Source organism: Coregonus clupeaformis, chromosome 39, assembly GCF_020615455.1.
Source record: "Coregonus clupeaformis isolate EN_2021a chromosome 39, ASM2061545v1, whole genome shotgun sequence".
Taxonomy (NCBI): Eukaryota; Metazoa; Chordata; class Actinopteri; order Salmoniformes; family Salmonidae; genus Coregonus; species Coregonus clupeaformis.
This window is the reverse complement of record NC_059230.1, coordinates 5,425,877-5,431,734: the sequence shown is the minus strand read 5'-3', so window position 1 is coordinate 5,431,734 and position 5,858 is coordinate 5,425,877. Positions and strand designations below refer to the sequence as shown.

The 5,858-nt window shown below is 42.9% G+C and overlaps 1 long non-coding RNA gene across 1 annotated transcript in view; it reads right to left on the bottom strand.

The window, feature by feature from the left end:
* Positions 1–4,248, bottom strand: part of LOC121559147 — a 34,834-nt gene extending 30,586 nt beyond the window's left edge. The window contains exon 1 of the long non-coding RNA XR_006657959.1: positions 4,190–4,248. This is a non-coding gene — a long non-coding RNA (uncharacterized LOC121559147). The remainder of the gene's footprint in view (positions 1–4,189) is intronic.
* Between the last annotated feature and the right edge of the window lie 1,610 nt (positions 4,249–5,858).

Genomic DNA, 5,858 nt, shown 5'->3' with positions numbered 1-5,858 from the left:
ATAACAAAAGTTTCTCAATACTTTGTTATATACCCTTTGTTGGCAATGACAGAGGTCAAATGTTTTCTGTAAGTCTTCACAAGGTTTTCACACACTGTTGCTGGTATTTTGGCCCATTCCTCCATGCAGATCTCCTCTAGAGCAGTGATGTTTTGGGGCTGTCGCTGGGCAACACGGACTTTCAACTCCCTCCAAAGATTTTCTATGGGGTTGAGATCTGGAGACTGGCTAGGCCACTCCAGGACCTTGAAATGCTTCTTACAAAGCCACTCCTTCATTGCCCGGGCGGTGTGTTTGGGATCATTGTCATGCTGAAAGACCCAGTCACGTTTCATCTTCAATGCCCTTGCTGATGGAAGGAGGTTTTCACTCAAAATCTCACGATACATGGCCCCATTCATTCTTTCCATTACACGGATCAGTCGTCCTGGTCCCTTTGCAGAAAAACAGCCCCAAAGCATGATGTTTCCACCCCCATGCTTCACAGTAGGTATGGTGTTCTTTGGATGCAACTCAGCATTCTTTGTCCTCCAAACACGACGAGTTGAGTTTTTACCAAAAAGTTCTATTTTGGTTTCATCTGACCATATGACATTCTCCCAATCCTCTTCTGGATCATCCAAATGCACTCTAGCAAACTTCAGACGGGCCTGGACATGTACTGGCTTAAGCAGGGGGACACGTCTGGCACTGCAGGATTTGAGTCCCTGGCGGCGTAGTGTGTTACTGATGGTAGGCTTTGTTACTTTGGTCCCAGCTCTCTGCAGGTCATTCACTAGGTCCCCCCCGTGTGGTTCTGGGATTTTTGCTCACCGTTCTTGTGATCATTTTGACCCCACGGGGTGAGATCTTGCGTGGAGCCCCATATCGAGGGAGATTATCAGTGGTCTTGTATGTCTTCCATTTCCTAATAATTGCTCCCACAGTTGATTTCTTCAAACCAAGCTGCTTACCTCTTGCAGATTCAGTCTTCCCAGCCTGGTGCAGGTCTACAATTTTGTTTCTGGTGTCCTTTGACAGCTCTTTGGTCTTGGCCATAGTGGAGTTTGGAGTGTGACTGTTTGAGGTTGTGGACAGGTGTCTTTTACACTGATAACAAGTTCAAACAGGTGCCATTAATACAAGTAACGAGTGGAGGACAGAGGAGCCTCTTAAAGAAGAAGTTACAGGTCTGTGAGAGCCAGAAATCTTGCTTGTTTGTAGGTGACCAAATACTTATTTTCCACCATAATTAGCAAATAAATTCATTAAAAATCCTACAATGTGATTTTCTGGAAAAAAAATTCTCAATTTGTCTGTCATAGTTGACGTGTACCTATGATGAAAATTACAGGCCTCTCTCATCTTTTTAAGTGGGAGAACATGCACAATTGGTGGCTGACTAAATACTTTTTTCCCCCACTGTAAAATACTAATAGTTGACCAAACATTAGCAAATATTCAATTACCATTTCTAAGCTTCTCATTTATTATTTAAAAAAACTCACCTCAGCACTTTGAGGCAGGCCTTGGAGGCAGGAAGGACGTCACCCTCTTCTGCTGGTCTTCGCACCACCAGGGACAGAAGCCTGGGGTGGATACAAGGGGGCCTGGGGTAGATCACCAAGGACAGAAGCCTGGGGTGGATACAAGGGGGCCTGGGGTAGATCACTAGGGACAGGGGCCGAACATGAGGCAGGAGAGAGCGCTGGAGGTACCGGTACGTCCAAAGGTTCGTACAGAAAACATACAGTTGAAGTCGGAAGTTTACATACACCTTAGCCAAATACATTTAAACTCAGTTTTTCACAGTTCCTGACATTTAATCCTAGTAAAACTTCCCTGTCTTAGGTCAGTTAGGATCACCACTTTATTTTAAGAATGTGAAATGTCAGAATAATAGTAGAGAGATTTATTTATTTCAACTTGTATTTCTTTCATCACATTCCCAGTGGGTCAGAACTTTACATTCACTCAATTAGTATTTGGTAGCATTGCCTTTAAATTGTTTAACTTGGGTCAAACATCTCGGGTAGCCTTCCACAAGCTTCCCACAATAAGTTGGGTGAATTTTGGCCCATTCCTCCTGACAGAGCTGGTGTAACTGAGTCAGGTTTGTAGGCCTCCTTGCTCGCACACGCTTTTCAGGTCTGCCCACAAATGTTCTATAGGATTGAGGTCAGGGCTTTGTGATGGCCACTCCATTACCTGGACTTTGTTGTCCTTAAGCCATTTTGCCACAACTTTGGAAGTATGCTTGGGGTCATTGTCCATTTGGAAGACCCATTTGCGACCAAGCTTTAACTTCCCGACTGATGTCTTGTGATGTTGCTTCAATATATCCACATAATTGTCCTTCCTCATGATGCCATCTATTTTGTGAAGTGCACCAGTCCCTCCTGCAGCCAAGCACCCCCACAGCATGATGCTGCCACCCCCGTGCTTCACGGTTGGGATGGTGTTCTTCGGCTTGCAAGGAAACCCCTTTTTCCTCCAAACATAACGATGGTCATTATGGCCAAACAGTTCTATTTTTGTTTCATCAGACCAGAGGACATTTCTCCAAAAAGTAAGATCTTTGTCCCCATGTGCAGTTGCAAACCGTAGTCTGGCTTTTTTATAGCGGTTTTGGAGCAGTGGCTTCTTCCTTGCTGAGCGGCCTTTCAGGTTATGTTGATATAGGACTCGTTTTACTGTGGATATAGATACTTTTGTACCTTTTTCCTCCAGCATCTTCACAAGGTCCTTTGCTGTTGTTCTGGGATTGATTTGCACTTTTTGCACCAAAGTCATTCATCTCTAGGAGACAGAACGCGTCTCCTTCCTGAGCGGTATGACGGCTACGTGGTCCCATGGTGTTTATACTTGCATACTATTGTTTGTACAGATGAACGTGGTACCTTCAGGCGTTTGGAAACTGCTCCCAGGGATGAACCAGACTTGTGGAGGTCCACAATCTTTTTCTGAGGTCTTGGCTGATTTCTTTTGATTTTCTGATGATGTCAAGCAAAGAGGCACTGAGTTTGAAGGTAGGCCTTGAAATACATCCACAGGTACACCTCCAATTGACTCAAATGATGTCAATTAGCCTATCAGAAACTTTTAAAGCCATGACATCATTTCTGGAATTTCCCAAGCTGTTTAAAGGCACAGTCAACTTAGTGTATGTAAACTTCTGACCCACTGGAATTGTGATACAGTGAATTATAAGTGAAATAATCTGTCTGTAAACAATTGTTGGAAAAATTACTTGTGTCATGCACAAAGTAGATATCCTAACCGACTTGCCAATACTATAGTTTGTCAACAAGAAATTTGTGGAGTGGTTGGAAAAACGAGTTTTAATGACTCCAACCTAAGTGTATGTAAACTTCCGACTTCAACTATAAGTGACAGCTACATTACTAAGCATTCTCAGCACCGTGAGAGTAAATCTACAGCCAAGCAGCAGCATGAATGGTAAGTGACAGCTACTAGATTTAGTTATGTAGCTATAGGACAAAGAATGCATAGGCCTTTATGACAGATACAGGAAGGGAGTGTCATCATGGAAGGGTTTTCATCTCTGCAAAGTACACACTGCATTTATGGAAAGCATGCATGTCAAGCATTCAATACATGTCAGATCTACATGGGCAAATAGTAAGATTAACACAATGCATATCTTCCATTCTTGTAAAGTATTCATGCTTGCAGAATGTCAAGGGAATTGAATAGCCTACCTAACATTGCAGACCCATATGCATGTGTAGATTGAATTGCAAGGCAAATATCGCGATTATCACACCATTACACTAGAAACATAAGACATGTATTAGCTACTACATGACTGATACTGCTACATACATGTTGAATAAAAGCATGCTAACGTTACTGTACTGAAGCCTGCATCACGTACACACGATTTCACAAACTTTATCACAACTTCACAGACGTCTTATACCATACAACAAAGCACGAATTGAAGCGATAGTATGCATTAAAATAGCTACGATTGTAAAAGTATTATTGAAAATGCAGACAAGTGGTGGCTGATTCTACCGGCAGCTACCGATGATGCTGAAACCAATACTCCGTGTATCAGACGTAGATGACACCAGAGATAGAAGTGTATAATAATGTTTTCAATTCGCTTTTCCATTCTTACAACTTCACAGATGTAGCGAAAACATTACAATAGATTTCATTCAAGATTGTAAAATATACTTACTCTGTAACTCTCTCCGTGTGATGGAAACATTGATCCGATGCGGGGAAAGTCTCTTCTTCTTCTTCTTCTTCTTCTTCTTCTCCTGTGGGTTTTATGGCGGACTTCACCCAAAAAGGTATGTTGCCGCCACCAACTGGACGGTTTAAAATATATATAGAATTAAAAAGCCAGAATCCATACCTAATAGTGATACTAACTTAATCCACGCTTATAAATAGTACATTGTCAAAACAAACAAAACTCCCACTTCTTCCCTCTTTTAGTTCTCCATATCTCCCTTTCCAGACTCTAGGACCTGAGAAGGTGGTACGGCTTGTGCCAATATTCCATGTAACTCCTTTGCTGTGAAATCTTTCAGCCCCAGGAATCGCTCTGCCGCAATCACTATGATTTCTATCTTCCAGGACCTTTTCTCCACCTTGGCAGTGCCATCAAGTACCATAGCTATGAATGCCACGAAGTCAAACCTTCTAATGTTTAAAATGTCAGGATCCTGCTGGTGAATGGCAACCCCTGCATCCTGCATTGTAGGTCTATCCACTACCATGGACTCTTCTGGTGCAACATTCAAACCCTGAACCCGTTTAACAGCTGCTGCATCTGAAATGCTCTGGACAACCCTGACTTAGGCCACCTCATTCTCTTTCACCCTTGTGGGGCATTCGGAAGACGTGGCTTCATGGTTCCCACTGCAATTGCAACATGTCAAATATTCATCACTTTTATAACACATAATATGATCCTTTCCGCAACTTGGACATCTCGGATTCTCCCTTCTGCAAACACTTGCTACATGACCAAAAGATTTACAGTGATCACACTGCATTGGTCTTGGGATAAATGCTCTGACTCTGTAGTTAATATACCCCAACTGCACTTCAGTAGGGAGAGACTCCATATCAAAAGACCTGAAACGTTGTTTACTGTGTTCACTGTGTGGTGGAGAAAGCAGACACCTCTGTTGATGTTTGCTACCCTCTAGTGGTCATGTTGGGTAAGTGCACCTCTAATGGTCATGTTTCATGCCTTCTAAGGTGCCTTCATTTGGTTGATTTTGAAGGCCGCGTCGATGTATCCTTCGCTGGGGAGGCTATCCCACTAATACAGTCGTGGTCAAAAGTTTTGAGAATGACACAAATACAAATTTTCACAAAGTCTGCTGCCTCAGTTTTGATGATGGCAATTTGCATATACTCCAGAATGTCATGAAGAGTGATCAGATGAATTGCAATTAATTGCAAAGTCCCTCTTTGCCATGAAAATGAACTTAATCCCCAAAAAACATATCCACTGTATTTCAGCCCTGCCACAAAAGGACCAGCTGCCATCATGTCAGTGATTCTCTCGTTAACACAGGTGAGAGTGTTGATGAGGACAAGGCTGGAGATCACTCTGTCATGCTGATTGAGTCAGAATAACAGACTGGAAGCTTTAAAAGGAGGGTGGTGCTTGAAACCATGGTTACCTGCAAGGAAGCACGTGGCGTCATCATTGCTTTGCACAAAAAGGGCTTCACAGGCAAGGATATTGCTGCTAGTAAGATTGCACCTAAATCAACCATTTATCGGATCATCAAGAACATCAAGGAGAGAGGTTCAATTGTTGTGAAGAAGGCGTCAGGGCGCCCAAGAAAGTCCAGCAAGCGTCAGGTCCGTCTGCTAAAGTTGAT